This window comes from Balearica regulorum, chromosome 3, assembly GCF_011004875.1.
Source record: "Balearica regulorum gibbericeps isolate bBalReg1 chromosome 3, bBalReg1.pri, whole genome shotgun sequence".
Classification (NCBI taxonomy): Eukaryota; Metazoa; Chordata; class Aves; order Gruiformes; family Gruidae; genus Balearica; species Balearica regulorum.
Window position 1 is genome coordinate 85,742,806 of NC_046186.1, and position 23,569 is coordinate 85,766,374.

General features: G+C 36.4%; 1 protein-coding gene across 7 annotated transcripts in view; it reads right to left on the minus strand.

Moving 5' to 3' along the window:
• The window catches only part of RGS7 (regulator of G protein signaling 7), a 343,507-nt gene that overhangs the window by 103,054 nt on the left and 216,884 nt on the right, over positions 1-23,569 (minus strand). The window lies entirely within an intron of this gene.

Consider the following 23,569-nt stretch of genomic DNA (forward strand, 5'->3'; position numbering starts at 1 on the left):
AGTTAATGTTAAGTTTTCCCTACCTGCCAAATTAGTTTACAAATGAAGGCTAGAAAATGTAAATGCAACACACATTGAGATTATCCAATATATGGAGTACATGCTGCAGGCCGTGCTGGAGGCTTAAAACCCTCCTTGGAACTAATACGTGGCACTGTAAGCTCCTCTTAGGAGCTGCAGTTTGTGTTCAACTTTGCCTTCTGACTTTATTATCTTTAACTATCACTTCTGCTGTAGTGACTTTCAACCCATTCTGCTGGCTATCAGTAAAAGTATATTCAGTTACCTAAATGTGTACTACCAATGTTTCAAACTCTGCCTTGTGGCTAAGCTCTTCACAGAATTAATTTTTCTCCCTGGTGTTAAAGCTCTTTCCTTACCACTCCGGTCTCTCTTCTTCTTCTTTATACCTTCATTTGCTGTCTATCCATTTCTTTCTATTTAATTTCCATTTCTTATTTTAAGGTCCCATGTTATTGCTCACCTCTTAACACCTTCAATACCAGATTCCCTGCTGTCTTTCACACCGAGTATCCTTCCAGCTCCACCTCCTAACTCCTAACCCCCTCTGCTTCTCTTGGCCATGCACTTCCTACCACACTGTGCACTCTCTGTGCCAAGTCACAAGCCAATGTCAGTCTTGGTTTTCAGACTGAAAGCTACATTTGAACTTCACCCACCGTGAGAATGAATTACTAAATAAATTATGAAGCAGATCTGTAGACGAAAAGACAAACACGTTCATGATTTAAGCAACTTTAAATAACCAAATTAGCTTAAGGGGAAAATATACTGAAACGGGGAGGCCGGGGGGGGGGAGGGCGGTGTTATGTGCATGTTCTCCAAGTTTCATGACGGTTGTATTATGCGTCCAGTTCACACAAGCAGTGTAATAGAAATGTCACATAACACTTCCTTATAGAACCAATATTTAAGTTACTCATCCATTTTTTAGCAGACATAACAACATAATTCTTTTATAAACCTTAAATTTAGAAAGATAACACAAATCTACAGAATTCACACAAATATAAAACAAATCAAACCAACAAAACTTCATGAATGGACAATAATGCATAACATTAGAATGAGGAGGATATTTCCCCTTTCACTCCCTAGATTTAGATTTCTTCCTGTACTTCCCATAGTGCCTAATTTCCTTTAGTTTTCTGAAGACAATGAATATGATATTTTAAAAAAAGCATTTCAGATAAAGAAGAAAATTTATTTCTCCTTAAGTTCTTAATTTTAAAGAATATACTTTTGTATCTTTTATTTTATTTTATTACTATTAGGAATAACATTATCATGTATTTTACAAAGCCTACTTGATTATATCATAACTTCATGTGTGTATGCATCACTAAATTGATTACATAGCAGTGAAAACTGTGGAGATTTTACAACCATGTCTAGAGCAGAGATTTTCATTGCTATGTTACATGTCTAAATTTTCATGAATATTAAACTCCAGTGGCACCATTTCTCATAGCATTTACATGGAATTATTTCTTGAATGAGGCAATTTACCTTTGCATGCTGTTGGATGTGTACAAAATGTTTCAGACAGGTATTCCTACCTCAAAATATTCTATTTTATGAATTTTTATAAATACGTCTTCTTCCTCTTTTATGCACATGAACTTGATCAGGCTGACACTGAAGGAAGAATTTTGGCTTAGTATAAGATGAAACTTCATAGGCTTCAATGACACAGTTCCAAGCCTAGCTATATTTTTATGTCAGCTGATTAGAGAATGTAGTCAGCCCTAAATAGTTTCCTAAATCCTTAAAGGTCAGAGAAAAAAAGTAATTAGAAAAACAACATGGCATTTTTGAATATTGATTCTTAAGTTTGGACTGCTTCAAATCTCTCAGGTACCATATGGGAAGACATTTTCTGTTCTTTTTCTCTCACCTTCAAATACTTCTTTTTAGCTCTTTTGAAAGCTTTCCTACAGTGACACACCATATTCCTCAGGCCTCAGGTCCTGGCATCACATTTATGTACATGGTCTACACATCAGAAAATTCACCTCCATGTGTTGCACTATTTTCTGGCTTATTATAAATAATAGTGAAAAATGGGATTTCTTGACAATTGTATCATCTGATTCTGAAAAGATCATTACTGCTCTATTCACATTTTGCAGTGAAGCCATTCCCCTGGTACCTGAAAGCTTGAACAGCAGTTTAAGCCAGCTATCACATTTGAACACTCCGATGATTTCAGCTGCATGACTTTAACGACAAAAGCCCAGACAAATAAATATTAACATGAACACTCTCTTTCTAGTGTGAAGGCTATTCAAGTAAAACAGATTTTCAAGTAATTTGTCATATCACAAGTGAGAAATTTATCAGTTCGTATTCCTTTGGGAGATCTTGTGGCCAGCTCTAGTCCTAAAAAAGAATAATAAAGGTATTATCTCGTATAGCTTGCCATGTGGTTTTTTAGCTGCTACTTTTAATGTCTAATAAAAAAAATTATTTCATTCAATCATTCCTTTGCCCTTTTTAAAGATTTATTACTTAGGCAAATGTGTTTCTAAAAGCAAAACCATTACTATAATTTCTTATCTCAAGAACAAGGCAGCAAACCAGGTGAATGCTTTACAGGAAAACAATATTTCCTTTGAGTCTGAGCTTTGAAAATCTGGTGACCAGTAAATTCATGTCATTTTTCATACACCACACTTCACAACTACAGGAATTATGATCCAAAAATTAGGATGAAAATGATTACAGACTTCATTATTTGTAAACAAGAATTAATACTTATAGGATAAAACATCTTTAACCTTCAAGCCTGAATCTGTCTTGTCACGGGGAATCTATCAAAAAGACATGCTAGTCAGATGATATAAATTTTATGGAAGCCACTACCTTAGTATTGGACTCTCCTGAAAAGGAAAACCTCAGCAATTCAAAATATAAAATGTTTGCCGTGTCAGAGAGATATTCAGGTTTTGTATACTGTTTATCATACCGGTCACTGGTAATGTGTGATAACAAAGCCCCAGTAATAACATTTTCAAAGCAGATTCTCAAGCTAAGTCTCCCTGCCTCACTTCCAGAAGGCAGCTAAAAGGCAAGTTGGCTATTAGATCTGTAAGGTGCAGAAGACTGAAGTTAAATTGCCAACTGAATTTTGAAATCCCAGCAGAACCCTCAACTGTCGTGCCAATTTCTATACCAAACAGAACCGGACAAGGCAAAGTGATCATTTGTAATAATAAATTAAAGCTAGTGCAAGCAGAAAACATTCCAAAAAGGTTTTTTTAGACTCAGAGCCTGAGACCCAATGGTAAGATTCCTTAAATGCCAGCACCTATCCAGATAAATGCAATAAAATTCACAAGATGTTACTCAAGTCCAAAAATATGAGAGACTTTCAACTTCTTTAAAGAAAAAGGCAAAAATATGTCTACATTCATATACAAACAAAAAAGACTGAAGTGTGTTCTTTGTAAAATGCACTTGCTGAAAACTCCACAAGTGATTAATTTAAAATGAAATGGTCCAAAAATAGCAATTGTTGAAGCTGTCATGGCACCTTAGGAAAACATTTTTGAGAAAAGTGTGATCTCTGAACTCTGCAATGCTAATTTCCAAGTCAAAGTCATAAAGGCAAGGGCAATGCTAAGGTTAGCTTTCAAGAAAAAAACACTTATTTTAAACAAGTCTTTACAGAGTGCATTTCAAAAAGATGTTGATTCTGAACTATAGAAAATTTCACTGGAATTATAGATACGCTTTTTTTGCTATGCATAGATGCAATGAGCCATGTAAGCCTTGATCTGATAACAAAAAGACATGATAGTAGTTCTGCAAAAGAAAATCAAAATTCAAAATGCTCTGTCTTTTTAAAAATTCAAAAATATATTTAGCTGAAGAAGATTCAAGTTGCAAGAGAGTATATTTTAATCAGAATCACAAACAATGAGTCTACTGAAAAACAATGATTTCTCATTTCATAAGGAGACAGAGTCAACATTGCAAAAACCAGTCTTTTACTGCTAATATATGGGTTTAATAACTAAAATCTATTATTTTTTTTACTTGTAGACCTCAGAATATTTACCCATGATGAAGAGAAACAGGGACACAGGACACTCCCCTGCATTACTGATACCAAGAGACAAGAGTTTTGCTGTTGAGAATCCAGTAAACAATTACTCTATCTCCATCAAGACTTTTGCCACCTGAATTCTCAAGAGCAACATAACCATTGCGATGTTTGTCCCGCACTGTGAAAGCTGGGAAGCCGGGTCTGTTGGGTGGGTGCTTGTTTGCTGAAAGGTGGCAACAGATGATCCAGGAGCTCCCCCAAGGGAGACCCTTGGTTGGCTGGGTCACCTTCAGCGCTTCACCACCACCCAGTCTTGAGAACCTGGAGAATTCTGTGCAGGGCAACTCACAGTAGGGAAAACTTAATAAACACTACTCTAGAAAACACCAGTTTCTAAATTTAAGACAAGAAGACTTGTTACTAAATTACTAAGGAAAGAGCACTGCATTTCCATTGTTCCATTTTCTTTGGGAGAGAAGGGAATTGTGTCATTTTGACTTCCGTCTTCAACACCATTGTTCTATCACACTACTTCATGGCAACACATCAGAAAATTAAGTTTAATTACTGATACACGTTTCAAAATCCTTGGTCACGAGTGTCTGAAAAAAATATAATGTGCAATTTCATTTCTCACCACTGATTCAGATATTGGAAACACAGAAACTAGATCAGATGAGCAGGGAGATTGTAAAGGCTGGTGGCCTATCGGGTTCTCAGCACCAGCTATTTTCTCACAAAAACTGCTCTCTAGTGGGGAGTTCGACTCTGTGAGAAAGGACTCTCACCAGTGAATGGGACAAGACGATCTGCATTCTCCCTGAAGTTTTCACAGTCATAAGCCATAACATATGTTGTCACTCTGTTATTTCTGTACCAATATTTTACAATTTCTTTTCTTTCTCTAAGAAGTATAGTTTGTGTATGAATTCTGCATGCATGCATCTGAAAGAAATCAAGTACCCCATATTTCAGGTCAGAAGGGCACAGGGAAGAAAAGCAATGGCTATATCATGTTTTGGTATACTTACGGAAAACAGTATTTGGATCCATACTGTATTATTCAGCTTATTTTCTCCCTATGTCTATATAGCTGAGCAAAGAGAAGGTTTGCATCACTTGATAGTGCTGTGTAGAAAGGTGAAAGAATGGTGTGGGGACTTCTGTCTGAGGCTGGGGTTGCAGTAGTGCTTGGAGGAACAAGGAGTTATTTCCCCATATATTATGGCTGCGGTCAGTACTAAACTGCATTGGATTTCAGTCTAACAAAAAATGTATTCAGAGGTACTTTGATTGCCCAGTTCTTAGTTTCAGAAGTAAGCTGGTAACAAATGTTTACATGGTAAAAAGGGGAGATAAGGAAAATGACACAAAGAAGCTGTGTACCTAAATTTGATTTGTTTCATACTAATCTGAATGCTTTCCACCTTGTATTTTTATTTAACAGTTGTCTCTTTCTTTTCCCTATTCTTTTGGAATGTAAAATAAATTTATAGACCTAATCTGGTATAATTGTTTACCATGAGTGGCAAGAGAGCTGAAACTCTGATAATTTGAACACATTGCTGATTGCATTTACGTATTGAACCTACTGACTTTTACTATTTAAATGAGTTGACTTTTAAAAGAAAGACATCATTGATCAAAGTGCAGTTTGATTAAGGAAATTTGCATATCAACTTTCACACATTTATTTCTGCCCTTTTTTAAAATTATTGATGAAAACAAATGCATAAACTTACTCTTTTGACTTATTATAATTGGAGGTGGACCACACATTTGTTTGAGTCCCTTACCTCAAGGAAGCTTATACCCAGTTGTAGATTTTAAAATCCCATCTGAATAATACTAACTGTACAGAGAATATGACATTTTAATGAAACTACTCAAGCATGAAAATAATTACAGTTTTCTAGTTTTAAAACAATATAAGATGCAATATACTTTTTTTACAAGCGAAGATGGACACAGGAATTTGCAGAAATAAAACCCTCAAGTGAATCATCCTACTGCTTTTGAGCTGGACACTTTCATTCTACACTGTAATCCTCAAAAATACTCAAGCCTAGCAGAGCAGAAAGGATCTGTACTTCTGGCTAGCATAACCCTGTGAAGAACAACGTGTTGCTTGATATTGTTAAATTACTGAATCTCTGCTACTTTCAGCTACTTTTATATTGTGAAAGAACTAAAACAGGATGTGAAAAATCTCTTCCACTTCCATACCTACATGAAGTGACTCAACAGTGCTGACCAACAAATTCCAGTAATGTAAATTCTGTCTCATAACCAAGCTTCAGAATATAAATCCCGTTCATAAAGACTAAATGGTAATTAATCACAGCTGTGTATCTGTGCCCACTCTTTACCCTAAAAGTCCCAATCCACACAGGCCTCTGTCTTTCCCAGCAAAAGTAACTGCTGCTTCATTCCAGCAACATTTCTCTCTAAAAGACATCCTCTACTTGGATCTCTTCAACAGCCACAAGTGACTGTTTTACAGATGACACTAGCTGTGCATAATTGGCAATATACCAGTAACCACAGATGGGACCCCACTAATCCCAAGACTGTTATAATAAGCACTAGAGTTTAGCATCTTGCTGAAGAACATTGTTTCATGATAAACGTTTGCAAGACAAAAGTGATGCTGTTTGGAAAAACTAAGTGGTATGAAAACCCAGCACAGCCTTTCTATTGTGAAGGAATTTTTATGCTTTTCTTCAAAATGATGTAAAGTCATGTGATCTTGTTTGACTATAATAAAATATCAGCATTCAGGTGACATGGGTAAAGAAAAGACTATTTTGTACATTCCCCGACAACAAAATCTTACAACTTCTTCTATGTAAAAAGTATTTGTGGGGAAAAAAACCAGGAAATATAAGTAGAATTCTGAACACTATAATGTCACCCTGAAGAAATTCCACTTATGAAAAATCTTCATCTCCAAACAGAAAAGAAAAACAAATGAAACCGACTTCATTTTTAAATACTGTATGTATTCTCTAAACAAAACTTCTAAAATCTGAGATGAGCAAGGAGCCCAGGAGTCTTATCAGTGAGACCTACTTGATTTCGTGTTCATCAGAAATCTTAAATAATGGTAAAAGAAGATTAGAAGCGAAGTGACTTTCAGTTTTCCTCATCACTATGACCCATCCTTCTCCTCTCAATCAATTCCTCTCGTCATCCTTCAAACACATGCAAACACTTTTGGGTATTATTGGGAGAGAAACAGCACAAGAATTCAGCATCTCGTCATGTTCGCCTTCCCTCATTACCTTTGGGAACTCTTGAGCTAAATCCCATCCTCCAAATAGTTTTGGATCCCCCTCCAAGTGGAGACCTGGAACCCTCTGAACACTGAGCATAACTGTGTCCATGCTCTTCCCATCACGAGTGTGTACTGCGCAAATCAATAGGCAACGAATCCGTTCTGCAATATCGATGCCCCATTTTGTGAGTGCCTAGCCACCAGCCTGAAGAACAATTTTTCCGTCTCTCTTAGTACGATGCAATTTCTTTATACAAAGAATGAGAATCTCCATGTGGAAGAGAAGAGTCTCTACTGCCTGCTGATTATATTCTTTAAAGCATGAGGCAACTTAGTCCAAATTTCTGCTCAGACACAAGCAGTTTCAGGCATTTGAACCTGAGTGTCTCCACCTCAGTCTTTAGGCATTCTGCTCAGGGCCCCTTTTAATTCCTTTTGCTGGAGTTGTAACACTATTGTGTTAAATAGTTTCGGAGATAACAGGAGAAAATAAATTATCTGGTACCCTGAAGGAGACCCATGTGGTTACCTGAGTACCTGGAGTACCCTCCCTACCGCAGTGAAAGCTGGTTTATGGAAAGTAGAACAGCATTGGCAAGTGCATCCTGATGCAATACACAACAGTGTACCAATGCAAGAGTAGTCTCCCTCAAGAAAAGCCGAGAAAGAAACAGATATGTGACTCCTATCCCAAGTTTGTCCTCTGGTTCCTGAAATACCATGTAAATGGGCAACAATAACATCATTGTGGCCTAACTATCTTGAACTCTCACTCTGAAAATTCATCCAAGATTACTTTAGGAAAACTAACAACACATTTTTGAGGGACAGATTTGCTATTTACCATAACTAGTTCATCTGGCTTTCTTTTTAAGTCTGCTAGATGTTTCACTGTATCCTACTGACAACTTGGTATAGAAAACAGGTAGATTGATGAGCACAATTTTTTGGAGTTCCCTCCTGAGGAAACACCACAAAATGTCACTGATCACCTCCTAAGTCTTCTTTCTTCATGAGCAAGCAAGTTTCAGATTAATATAAGAACAATCTATTGTTAGTTTCATGACAGAGGGCTCCTCAGGTGAAAGCATCACCAAGGCATAGGGTTTTTTTTCCTTTATGCTATGTATTTGTATGCAACTACTTAAATAGAGCCTTTTACAAGAATTCAGTAGTGACTCAAAATTCTAAATGAAGGCATTTCCTAGTTCATTTGAATGGCTTTCTTCCTCCAGAGAAGTAAAAATAGTAAGCTTGTGCTAGGACTATACTGAGACCATATGCAAAGTATTCCAGGGGAACGTGGACAGATGAGACCACAGAGCTAAAGGGCTGCTAAGTGGAAATGGTGTCAGGGTGGAGCCAGAGGGCAACAGACGACATTATTTCATGCAGTGTTTACAGATAGGAGCAACCACTGTAAATAATTTTATACTTAACTATAGTAGGTGACCATGCAGAGATTGTAAAGTCATCTAATTTTATGATTTGCATAAATCTCAATTACTTTAGTTTATACTGCTTAATATATAAACCCAGATTATTTAATTTTGGATTTTTTTTTAAGAATGCATATAAATATACATTATAACTAGCTGGAGATACTACTTACAATCTTTCTGTAATTTCACAATTACAATGTCTTGAAAACAAAGCCAAGCTAGAAAAAAATATTCATCAAAGTAGAGGTGACACTATCCAAAGCAACCTTATTAACTTTCTGTAGCATTGTGATTGCATACTGCAGCTTCTGCCCTTAGTTTTTACAAAATTCTGTATCATTGTTAGTCAAATGTGTTCTTTCTCTCATACGTGTCAGTAACTGTCTGCAAGTTGCACTTTGATAATCTTTGCAACACAGTAAAAGCTGCCTGAGATTCTCTCTGCCACAATAAATAGTTTTACTTTCTTATTTTTTTTATATCAGCGGTTTGAAAAATAGTGTGTAAAAACATCCTCTAAGTTCAACAAAAAGGCTTTGTGAAAGTCTTCACTAGGCTATTGCTTCAAGCAATTCTGTATTTTTTTTATATTTCCACTTCAATATCTCTAAGAAATATGATACTTTCCTTCCAAAATGGTTCTTCTAATTCTTGCCATACTGCCCCCCAAAAACACCCACACACAGATGGCAATGGAAGGAAGTGAGGCAGCAATGCAATTTTTGCTAGGCACTACACATTCACAGAGGATTTTCACAGGGGAAAATCCTGAAGTCCTAATTCAGAGGTAACAGGAATAAATATATAAATTGTATATGACTTGACTTGTAATTTTAACTCCAGGAAGAAAGTCAGTGGAGACACAGTGACTTACCGTTTTGACATTTGCCCAGCAACAATGTCAACGTGCTTCCTTCCTCACAAAGCATTCCTACACAATAATAGTTAATTTATACAGCTGGTTGGAAAATGGGTTTTTCCACTGTTGCTATTTCAAAACACTCTTTCAGTGACTCATGCTCTTACTGTTCTCTACGCTTAAGACTCTGAAAACTGATGCCCAAAAAAACCCTTTTGATCAACACAGATTTCCAGATTAACCAATGCTGTTTAATTTAGTTACTTTGACTAAAACACAGCCTTCAGAAAGATTTAGTGATTCTAAGTACAACAATATAATGTGATGCTCTGCAGAAACTCCTGATAAAAGTTGCAGGATTGGATATAAAGAACCCAGAAGTTCCCCAAGAATTTGCTCATTAGCCAGCTATTCTCACAGCTCCAGAAGCATCTCCAATGGGAAACCTCATCTCAATAAAATAAATTCTACAACATGCAGTTGCACAAAATACTTATCTTCAGAGTACCACCCAACATGGGGGCACAGGCTATAACAGAAAGCCCCAAAAGACAAATTTCATGACAAAATGCCAAGAACTGCAAAATAAAAATACTTTGGCTAAAGTAGTCATCTGGTTCTTTTAGGGCTTTTATTTTTTAACACATAGGTCCCACTATTCCATGGCCTCCAGCACAGACCAGCTATTTTTAGGCTAATAGCAATAAATATAAAATATAAGATACCAAAAAGTTTGCTGAAGCTGCACAGAAACTTTCATTCTTAATCCTAATATTCAAGTGTTACACCAGAAATGTCATTGACTATGATCAGAACTTCACTCAAGGCTTCTTTTTTTCTTTTTTCTTTTTTTTCTTTTTTTTTCTTTTTCTTTTTTCTATTTGAAATAAGAAATGTTTTAATATTCAATAGACCACAGAAAGTTCAAATGAATTTCTATTTTTGATTAAGCTGTGCTGGATGTTTTTGTGCTATTTCCTCCAGATCCATGATTATTTTAATACTGTTATGTCTCAGAGTTTACACTTCAAAGATCTGCTGCAGGGCTACATTTTCAAAATGGAAAAGAAATGAAGTTATTCAAATTGTAAGTACCTATACTTTGGAGCATTAGTCTGACTGAAAATATAATCCCATTCAGCTTTTACCAAAATATGGGATTGTTTCAAGACTTTATTATGCTCAATTGCTTGGGATAATAAAAATCACATCATACTGCAAGGAATGAACTGTGTTAGAAATAAAACTGATCTTTGCTCCAACTCGATACTTCCACCAAATTGAGCATATTTTTCATTTGCAGTCTTTCATTGCTATTCAGAGATTCTGAATTAATTTATTCTAAATGTCAATAATTGCGCTGCACAACTGTCTGAGGCGGATATGACTGAGTCTGTTCTCAAAGAAATAAAAATCTCATGGTTCTTCTCATGGTAGTTCTTTACATATGCACCTCAAGTACTTTGTCACAATAAAGGTAAAATCTATTAGTTCTTGAGGATAATTCCCAAAGGTGCATTGAAATGTAGGTTGTGCTGACAATTGAAATTCTCTAACATGATTTATCCATCAATGGAGATTTATAAAAATTTAAATAGACGTGAACTACCATTTTAGTATGCAATCAACAGCTCTTGGGTTTAAAAAAACTTAATCATACCATCCATAATAAGTAATTTCTGTCTAAAATTGAAGACTGAAGTGCAATATATGCTCATATATGTGATTATGTATGCCAGCCATCATATAAATTATGCCATCACCAACCACAGTAAACACAGCAAACCGAGAAGTAAAACTTCTTCTGTAGAGAAGATAAATCCTTCTGTATTTTAGTTTACCAAGTTCATACCTTTGCTGCTCTGTTTCCCCAGGGACATTCACATGAGCATTTGTGAGATATTAATTGCAGCCCTGTAGCTAGTATTGGCTTTTTGTCTATGACATTTTTATAGGAATTCAAAAGCAGCCTTTCTGCTTTAACAAGTAACTTGGTACCATATTAATCAAATACATCTTAGAAGCAAACTACTTTTTTTTCCATCAGTATCAGCTTCTGGCAATGACCGTAGAGCCATCACTAATGTCTCCATTTTAGGTATGTTTCTTAGAGCCTGGATGAAGTAACGACCTCTGCAAAAACCTCTTGTCTTCCTGTCTTCTCCCATCCCTACCCTCACATGCTTTATGTCCAGAGCTACCGTGTGATACACTAATCACACTAATCGGCTGGCTCATGGGAGGCATTTGGAAGTTTATGTGAGAAAGCAGGAGACAGTCATTTTCAGCCATCCGTTATCAGGTAGAAGAATAACAAAAAAGACATTATTCTGAAGAACGGTGGATCACTAGCCCGTGATGCAACCTTTGATAGGTCACAAGGCTTGTATTTCTCTCTACAGTAAAGATAATAGTATCCCATACTGTGCTATGGATTTTGGGGGCTACAGAACAGAGAAGCGTTGTGAAAAGATCAACCTGTAGATATTAGTGCAATAAATAATACTACATGTCCTGGAGTTTGGATTCTATTCTTCATGTTATTTGACTGTACATTGCAATGTTTTATTTCATTTGGATGAAACAGCTGAGAACGGATGGTGTCTTACTGTGAACACAGGATGGGTCTTTTATAACTTAGACTTGTGAGTACAGAAGCTCTTCGTGAGGATGAAGCTGTAGTCATTATTTTTTCCCTTTTTCACAAGATGCAGAGGAAAATTAAGTTCATACTGTTGCCTAGGAGTATGCAGTGACGTGAAGACTACTTTTAGCACCTGTTGCGTCTTTGCTATTTACATTGTCAGAGTAAGAATAAATAGTAGCAAGATGCAAAAAAACCCTCGGTAAAGGAACACATAGACACAACCATTCCCGAACCTATCCAAATCAGTTCTGCCCCTCTTCCCAGCCTCTGTACAAAACAATTTATTTGTATTTTGACCTCTCCGTGTAATATTTTAAGACCTATATGTATTTTATGCAAAATTGTTGATGGCCACCATTTCTTCCTTAGCCATCGATTGCAGAGTCAGGAATAGATGGTATATCTTATTGGGAAAATAAAGACAGGATCAGTAAAGAAATATAAAGCAAACAGGCATCCAGTACCGGTACTGCTGTTTACTAGTGGAAGGTGAAAGCAGACACAATTCCTGCATTGAGACCCTGGAGAGAATAAAGATTTGTCAGTCAGCTAGGAAGTTGTGCTGTCTAAATGCAATATGGTCCCAAGGTGGGGAGGGAGAGGGCAAGCAGAGGTGTGGGAAAAACAAGTTTTTGCTGAATCTTCTCACATCCTGAGACCTAAAATGAACTAATCAATAGATTAAAAAATAAAGCTAGCAGCCCTCTACTGCAACTGGAAATAAAAGACAACAAAACACCAAAATTTACAAATTAAATTATTTTTCCATGAAATAATGATACCCTGTTCAATCTTGAAACAGCAATTAATATACTTCTGGTAACCCTACTGACAGAAATTGAAGGAGAGCCACAAAGGGTACTTGTGCCTGGATTAGCAAATAAATAGCCTGACGATGGCAGTAGGCAGATCACTTCCCATGGCTTGATAGCCTGGGAACGGAGCCGCTCTCCTCTCCAAAATACAGGGGAAAGGGAGGAGTGGTAATATGACTGGTAAGAGTTTTTCTTGATGCAAAGCAGGATGGATATAGGACACTTAGGAAGAAAGACTTAAGTAGATTATCCCCTTCCAATTCCTGCTTCACTTTACATGAGGCAAGTTTATACTTAGAAACTAAGCATACACTAGGCTGTTTTAGTCCTCCTTTCTGTTACTATTTGACCCTGCACAGAAATGAGCTCCTGTCAAATACCAATAGACAAATAAATGCCTCCCACAGTACTGTTTTCAACAAATCATAGAATCATAGAATCATAATGCCAATGGATGGGAATACAGGCTCCTGCTTACACATAACCTCCTTTGTTTCCTCATACCTGCAATGTTTTTATCTTTACTGCTGCTAAACTGGCATTGTCGATCCTTTCCACAGGCTCAGCAGAGTGCACGGCTGTGGATGGCATGGCATTCACAGCAACAACTTGCAACGGTATGAATCCTCCCCTGTAAAGTTTTTGGACTAGCAAATGCTTCCACTCGTCTGCTTTGTGCGTCTTGAGAGCTCGCCAGGCTCTAGCAGCGGGTGCAACCTTAGCTTGCCTGACCCTGCTTGTGTGGTGTGGATTCCCTCACCCTATAGCACAGGGAAATATGGTAGTTTAAGGTCCAGAGTTTCTTCTGTACACTCACAGGAGAGCAGTATGTTAGGGAACAGGATCTTTTTTTTTCTAGCCACATTAACAGCTAATTAAACATGCTGCTCAAACGATAGATGACCAGTCAATTTTTCATGCAGCACACAAACACAGCAGCAATTCAAACCAGCCAGCAAGAGTCAGAAGACTTTGTTCATCTCAAATTCACTAGCTCTCATCTTTTATTGATTTGCAAAGAGCCTATCTTTGACCATTGCTATTTCTGGAACACAGACATTCCATGGTTTTAAGCAATTGCTGTTGGAATACATTTATATGCTACTGATATTATATTTTTTTTTTACAGAAAGCTATTGTTTATTAATTTGGGAGAGTATATTAAAAGAGCTCTATAGATTCAACTTTAAAACTTTGATTTCCATATTTCTTAATAATAGTAATGAGGCTCCTCTCCCAAGTTACACTTCTAGAAATGACTGTCACTCAAGGAAAGAAAGCAACAAGATTCCACCATTGTCAATAAACCTTTAAATTTAGTGATTTTTCCTTACTGTATGTTTAAAATCACCATTTAGCTTGCCTTATGAGAAACGTACTTCATAGTTAGCTTTTTCTTCTTTTTAGCAAGTAAACTAACAAAGACAGACAACTTCTTTATCAAACAAGAATACATGTGCACTAAGAAAATAGGAAAATTATAGCTCTGAGCATAGGTTCTTAAGATGAAGCACCCACAAGTAACTCTTGCCACATATAAAGCAAATACATACATGTAATCCTTTAGTGCTGCCTAAACTTGCTGTCCTCTAATCTTAGTAAAGATGAGGATCACCAAGCCAAGTGTATCAGGGAAGGGAGATGATCTGGCAGAAGCTACTCTGCAGTTTGACGTTGCGGAGATCAGTAATTTTAATATGGAAGCATCTTATACTAATTGCTATTCAAACACATTGGAACAACAAGTCCCTCTGCTAATGACCCCACAATCAGCATTTCTGATGTGACAATTTGACTGGATAATGAAGATTCTCTGTGCTGATCAAATTCTATCGTTGTTCAATATAGCCCCCAACTTCTCTATTGTTCTCTGAGCTTTCTCAGCTAAAAGCACATCCTCAAAAGGATGCTTCATGAATCACAACGGAACTCATGAGACACCCGACTTTCTACCCTGCAACAAATTCTGAGGCTCTCAAACTTCATTTTGTTGTGAAGTGGAACCCCAACACCAAACATCAAACCTTTGCACAAACTGAAAAATTCCAAAATATTTCCCTTTAATGCTATCAAAATGTTTAATTCAACAGGGGCAAAGCCTTTTTTTTAGTATAAAACAAACAGAATGTTTCATCTTCATCTTTCTGACTCATAAGACAGCTTTTAACAGAAGTATAATAATAAAACAATAAAACCAAAATGCAGTATTTCAGTACTTCCAGATAATGACAACGTCAAAAAAATTCTCATGAAAAAGTGTGGCTGTGAAAACATTTCCCAGCAGAAAACTGATTTGCCACACAAAGCATCAGAAATGCTCTTAATGGACAAGTCTTCTAAATGAAGCAGATGTAGAAAGCTTGAACAGAACTAAGATGGATGTGCTTCATTATGCTATGATGGTCTCATCTCTTTGACAAGACCAGAGGACAGTGCCATAGGTTCTGCTACACTGAAAATCAATTGATGATTTTAGACACAAGAGACAAAATAAAAAGACAATAAAGGGCAATCTCATCTACCTTTTTCTCTTAAGGTGTTACCTTGTCAATGACTAACTCTAAATTTTTATTCCACTATATGTCTTTAATAACATGCTGCTCCCATTTTAACCTAAACTAAATTCAAAGATATAGATTCCTATTGTGTAATATAAACACTACAACTATAGCAGTGTTAGTTCTGCTTAGCTTATTTCATGCCTCTCTACTGATGATGAGTCATCTCTCCTCCTACCATGTAGTAAAGAAAATAGATGAGTCTTGAAAAGCAAACATTTTTTGCAATTTCATATAGCAAATACTGCTTGGAAAATACATTTGTAAAATCACAACTCCTGTAACTACTATATCGGTTTCTGGACAGTGAGTTATATACAGTGGGGATGAAAACATTTGGGAACGCTCTAGAATTTAGTTTTTAAAAGATATTCTCTTTGAAAATAAGAGTAGATTGAACTTAGTATTTTGGCCATTTTGACTCATGTCCTTTTAAGCTTTAATTTCAGGTATATTTTTCATTCTAATGCTATGTTTGAAAGTAATTTCTATTTATCGACTGTGACTCAAAGGCAATATTATAAAACAATTCTCTGTCTTAGTTGCAATGGAAAAATCCAAAGTAATTCCACTATGGTCGCTAAAAATGTTTCAAATGTTTCAAATCAACACAGTTTCAGGAAGTGGTTGACCAAACTATTGAAACATGTCTCAAATTCTTCTCAACTATGGCATATGCTGAGACTTACAGCAAGAAAAAAATTGTGCTTCAAAGTTGCTTAGAACTTAAAGTCTATTTCTTTTCAAGATTAGTATGTATGAAAAATTGTACTGAAACCACAACAGTCTAGGGGTATTTTACTTCAAACATAAAAAGAACTTCACTATACAGTACTGTACATTTTTATCCTCAATTGCACCTTTGCTACCCCTGACAGGTGAAACGGATATACAAAAACAAGGCTCCAACTCTTCATATTGTTCAGGAAGATGTCCTGAATGGCTCTCAAGCAGCTTCCTGTGCTATGCAAACTGAAGCATCCATGCTCTAAAATGGACATCAACACAACTCTCACTATCTGTAAAGAAGCAGTGTTCAGGCTACTTTGACGTGAAACACATTTGCTTTACTGGAAGCATTAGAAATATGGTGATATTCCCTCCTTTGATCAAAAAGGCCTCCTTTGTTTGAGGTACAATTGGTGCCTTCACAAGGAAACCTGGACAAATGCTTGTAACTGAAGTCATGTACATAAAATCCAGGAGGACTATCCTGCAGCTGTGCTCCCTCCTCCCTGCGCACGGGGAAGCCGAGGGGGCACTAGTCTCTGGGGCATCAGACAGGGAGTGTCTTAGATGCCAGTTAGGTGACTGCTGAAAACAAGGCAAGAAAGAAAAGCTGGTATGTACAAACAAGTAGGACAACAAACTATTGAAGGACATGATATTTGAAGGACCTGCAGTTGTCTTGGTTTTGACTGATGCGGTCACCTGCTCCAAGCCTGGTTACCTATATCAGGCACAAGGGATATGATTTGTCAGAAGAACGATCACTGATCAAAAAAGCCTTTCAGCAAGGGAAAGGGACAATGATATTCAGTTTGTCCCAGAAGACACCATTTAAAAATAAAGACATAAAACTTACAAAGTGCCCAGCAAAGAATTACAGAAAATAATTTACTTGATTTACCACTTGCACAACAGTATGTGAAAGAACTTTAGCAATGTTAACTCCCCTAGTACTACCCTGATGAAGACACAGTTCACTTTATAGCTATGGGAGTGGTGACCAGAGAGGCCAAATGGATAGCCTGCTGCCATAAAGACAGAATGGACAAGTCAATGATGAAAATCCAAGAGACTTAATTTCAGGTCTCACTTATGAGCCCTAGGTTATGCTAATATATCGTAGACAACACTTGTAAGACTGAAGGTGGTTTTCTTTTTCTTTCTTTCTTTTTTTTTTTTTTTTTTTGGGTGCATTTACAAGAGGAGTACTATATTCAAAATATTAAATAAATGTAATTAAAGAATGACATACAAATTTTCCTGTCACTTCCAAGATTTAATCTTAATAAAATACTGATTTTTAGAGTGCTGAGGTAGCTATCACAAGTACTTCTTTAATAATGAATCAGCCTCAGTCTATTCATTTATAAAAGCCATACAAGTTACAAGAAACATACAGATAAAGGTCACTGTTTAACATACTAAATTCAGGCAGGGCTTCTAAGCATATCAGGCTTGGTTTTGATTTTATTTCATATGAAAACTTTTCATATTATTTGCATTGGTGGCTGGGCATAAGATAAATGGGGTTTGGGTTTGGTGATTTTTTAATTAATCTTTGGTTTTAATCCATCACATTTTATCCTATGTTTTCCTTCCAGGAAAGGGATTTTTAAGACGTTTGTTAGGTTGTCTTCCTTTTAAATATAGTAGCTTGAAAGTGTTTCCAAGTAAATTTGTCCATTTGCACTACAAAGCATGAAACAATATCTGTCATTACATATCTTTTTTTTGCTGACTTGCTAGTGTCTGCTAGGGCAACTTAAGAGATATTTTTCTTGAATATTGTTTACCTACCCTTCTAGAGTTAATACGTGTTGGAAATGAATATATATTAATATTATATAGCACTCATTTAAAGGTCTGCTCTCCCATAACTCATTTTCTTCTTATAAATTTAGTACTTTGTTGTTACTAGGTACTGTCTTAAACACTTCAGCTAAGGACTGCTTGTAGCTGCCTCGTGTAGCTAATTCTTTATTCTTTTCTCTATGCTGGTTGCCATTAACCACAATAAGACTCTCCAAAGGTTTTGGTACTGCAAGATAGCATGCTTCCTAGGTAACAATACCCTTGAGCTATATATTATCTCACACTAACACATGTTTTCCCATGTCTTACTCCTTAATTGTGTCACGCTTCTGAAAATGAATGTTTCTGGGTTTGTTTTCTTAAGGTAGCTTTTGAGTAGTGATGTTTGACTTATGTTGATTCAAATCAGAGTCTGTGTTGATGAAATAGAACCAACTAATTTGCACTCACTAGTTCTCATTTTCTATAGTCATTTTTAAATGTGCTGATATCAAATACTCTCCTAATCCATAACATTTTTTGCAAAAGTTACTGTCATTACACTGTTTTCCTGGGTTTTTCTGTTTGTGGTGTTACTTAAGCAGGTGAGAGGGAATATAAACCGAACACCTGAGCAATGAAAAGAGTTTAACTTCAGGCTTTCTCTCTCTTTTTGTTGTGCTATAACCATATTTTACCCTAAGTATCAGCCATATACAAAGGTCATGAGAGAAATACAGCATGTATATAATACTGATCACTGTTTCCTTGTACTTTAATTCCTAGCATATCCTTTCCATTTTTCAAAGTGCTAAATACACTCAGTCTGCTGTATTATGCAGAAACTGGTTTGCAAAAAAAAAGCTTATTTTGCAGTTACATATGGTCATTAAAGGACAATTTGTGCCCTACGATGCCAGGCTTAACACTGTTAATAAATACCCTCAACTGGAAACTGTAGATAAGAACCTTGCAGATAAAGAGAAAACACCTTTGGTAACTCAACGCAGAACCCCAGATCATAGCGAGTGCACCCACATTTTGTTAGATTGCAGGTATAATTAACAAAGCCTCTAATGCAGCCACAGAGGGAGCCTGTATTTGATACAAGGGCACAGAGTGCAGCACTGGAGGAGAGTAGTTTGGGGATCCCAAGCTCTGCACTTCCGTAGGTGGTAGCTCCATAGAATCACAGAATGGTGTGGGTTGGAAGGGACTTTAAAGATCATCTAGTTCCAGCCCCCCTGCCATGGGCAGGGACACCCTCCATTAGACCAGGTTGCCCAAAGCCTCATCTACTACGTACCCGTTTGCGGACCCCCAGCTCCTGGCATTGGCAGGAGAAGGAGCAGGACTCCCATCTCCTCAAGCACAGCAGCAGCACAGGGCCTGACCCGATGACAGGAGTGGGTGGCTTTTTTCTTGGTTTTCTCTGACCTTGCAGGGTGTTGTCTCATTTGTAGTCAGCTAATAGTTTCAGACTGTTTACCCATTATCATAACAACTAGATTTGTTTTTAATAGCTCCTGAGACACATACTTCAAATATCAGTGCTGAGGTATATATTTAATGCAGTGATTTAATTAGATTCTGAGGAAAGAGAGATCTTGTTAAATCTGCATGGATTTTACTAAAGTTTTTCCTCCTCTAAAAGACATTTAAGTAATTTTTGTGTATACAAATCTTTCAAATGAATCTACTCCTTCTACTAGTACTATAATTGCAGCATTCATTTCACAGGAGAAAAATCAAGTATTGGAAAATGTAATGCCCAGTGAAAAAAAAGGTACTTTTGATTTAAGACAGAATTTGTGATTTAGGATTTTTCTGTTTCTGCTTCTTTCTTTCATTACTAATCACAGATGAAAAGCATAATTTATTTTTTAAATTATGTCAGCAAGAAGAACTTTTTCCTTCCCAAAATAATAGAAAAGATACTTCCAACAAGGTTTCCAATACTGATCCAAATCTTTATTAGATCTGAGACATGGGGCTATAATGTCCTTTTTATTTGACAGATAGGTTGATTTGAGAAGAGTTTCAGCTGACTGAGGACATCTACTGCAAATATTACAACTAATATATTCCATTTTTCTTTTTGCTACATATTCTGCCTGTTTATACGCTTGCTGTAGCTAATGCAAAACTTAAGGACTCTTGCTTGTGATCTGTGCAGCCTCCCGTTTTCTTTCTGCTTGCTATTTTTTTGTAAATTAAATGTCCTGTTTGGATAGCTCATTATAAAAAGCAGTATTTAAATTCAGTGATTCTCTTGCTAAACTGCAAATGATATTTCAATTTTTAAAACGAATCATTATCTATATCATCTGTACCTGGTGTCTTCTACAGAAGATCGTAAATTGTCAATCATTAAATGGTATTTTATTTAGTCCTCTTATTCCTAGCCTTCTACATCTCTCACTACATCTACCTCCACATCAGGAGTCCATGTTTGAGTACAGATAGTACAGACAGTTTCTATCTTGGCTTGACTAGTAATAAACTGAGCATAGAGACTCAGCAAATATTGATGTCTAAGTTTGATGGTGTGGATTGAATAGCCAGGCTCTAGAGGTGTGCCAGAAGAACATTCCACAAACACTGAATTACAGATTTTAGCTCATCTTTTATAACAAAGGATCCAAGAACATTTCACACCAACCCCTTCAACTGGGGACCACTTCTCAAAATAACAATTGTGATTTGATTTAAAATAGATGTATTATATATAGGACTAAATTGCTATTTTACTCTCTCACTTCAATATTATTTATTTTGCTTTCTGTTCTGCTTTAAAAAAATAACATTGGAAGGAAATTTCCATTTTCAAACTTTTCAACTATGAAGTAGTGACTTTTCTGTTGAAATTAATTAGATATTACATTTTAAACCCAAGAATGAGTGTAAATGGATAACAGTATGCATGTGTGTGATTCTCTTCCAAAGTAATTTAAAGAGACAGGCCATTCTTACAATCTAGTAAGATTAGCACAGAGATTGAAGATAATGTCTAGCACACACCTTGTCCGGAAAAGCCATAATTCAAATAGCCTGATTTAGAACATCAAAGCCCTTCAAAACTCACATGACTGAGAAGTTAAGACACACTTTCCCTACAAAATTCTGCTTCTTCCACAAGAAGTCATCCCTCATTCCACATCATTAAATAATTTATGTTCTTTGAGGAAGGCTTTTCCTATTTTCTGATCGCTAAATGAATAATTACTGTTCCCAAATAATCCAAGCAGATACTATTTCCAAAAACATGCAAGGCCTCTGATCAAAAAGGGAATATCTTCAAGCAGTTTGGAGCCTTTGAACTAGTAGTGCCTGGTAATGCTTTTCTTCTTCTCATTAAAAAGCTTTAATTCTGCCTTCTTCCCAACACATTTCCTGTTCAGGAGTCTGTTGCAATTCCTCCCTGTAACTGAGAGCTCACAAGTCCCTTTCCCATTCCTCAAATGTAGGTGGTCCTCTGTTTCTCAGTTGGGACTTTCCAGTAAGCATGCAGGCTTAAATTTATTACTCTATCAGTTTATCTTGGCTCTACTAAAATACATTTTCAAAAGGTATTTGATGTTCACTTTATTCTCAGTTTTAGTATTTCTCTAGAAATGGTACATTCTAGCTTGCTACAATAGCATCTGTTTCACAGCTCATCAACTGCCCTATAAGGTTTTCTTCTGCCTAATATACAATTCCATTTATATAGCTGTCTCTACACAGATTTCTTCAGCTGTTTGTTTTTTTTTTTTTTAATTTTACTTCTATTTTACATGCCATCATTAATGATAAGAAATAACATGCTTAAACATCATCAGAAATGTGTAGTTATATCAGACTAAATCCAAAACCAATTAGGGGACTGGTTCGATTAAACATGGCACATCATCTCTCAGAATAAAAGGAGGAGAATTTTGCTAATTGAGACTAATTTACAGAACTCATTTAATGAATTGCAGAGGTAATTTATAAGCAGTGTCCTAAATCTCAGCGACATCACATGAAATTAAACAATATATTAGACCATGCAACTCATGCATATGTCACCTTTGCGCTGGTCTGACAGACCTCAGGACAACTACTTCTGAATGGTACCTGCTCAGCAGTTGGACAGCATACTACTGCTTCCTGAAGCTGTGTTCCCTGTCCCTTGCATGGCTGCCCAAAGGAGAAAAGAGCTACAGCCAAAACACAGAGAAAGACGGACATCCCACTTGTTTTGGTTTTGTTTTGTTTTTTATTTTTAAACATGAAGAGATGTATTTTTAAGAGCAAGAGGAAAAAAAGTGAGACAAGCTACATTCTTGTATTTACTTTCAGCAAATGTCCTAGAAGAGTGCATTTCTACTATGACCAATTTTCTACACATTTTCTGGAACAATAGACTTAATTACTGGCCTTTAAATGTTCCAGAGTTTGGGGACTTCATGCCTGCCAGAAGTTTCCATGCAAGCATGACACAAAATCAAGCTTAGCCTCCTAAATCCTGCTTGAACAACATGATGTTCTTTGTAACACAATCATATTTTCTGTCTACTTCCAGTCCAGAGCAACCAACACATAGGACAAGCAGAGCAGCTGGGGCCCATCTGCAAATGCTGACCATTGTAACTATGTCTTTTTGGCTTGTCATTTTAGAACTCATGATAATTTTTTTAGATAATATATAAATTTTTTAGATGATATATTAACAGTCTGAAAAGATGTAGGTAGCATGCAAGGCCTAAGTATTTCTGTAAAACAATATTTGACCCCAGGCACAAAACCAAAAGAGACAAGTCACTCCACCTCCACCTTCCATTATGACAGAATGTTCTATTGAATAGATGCCTTTATAAGTATGAAAGGACTTGATAAAATTGTTTAAAAACACCCACTTCTAGAATTCAGTTAGTAGGAACACAAAAATACTACTACTCAGAAAACAAGTGAATAGAGAACAATGATAGAAGTATTTTTCTTTGAAGAGTATGAAAGCAAGGTCAATTCAACTTGAAATGATTACTGACGAAAGCAATTAGAAAAATCAGGAGAGGATAAAGGGGTAGGAAGAAAAGCAGAAGGTGGAATTTATGTAAACAAACCATTAACAGGCGGGTTTGGCCCAGTGCCATTTCTCTATTCATAAAATATTCCCTGTTCTAGAAATAAAGACATTCAGGCAAAAATCGGGCATTTTACTATATGCTTATTTTGTTTCAGACCTGCAAGCCTTTCCTTCCATAATAAGGAAGTCCAAAACTTAAAAGAGTCTAAAGAGATTTATAGGTCTATAAAGTATTTCCACATTTTAGCTCTCTCACAGTTGCTTATAAAATTTAAAGGGCAAAAATTCTGGCATCAGTCAAGCACATGGGCTGCTGATATCCACGAGAC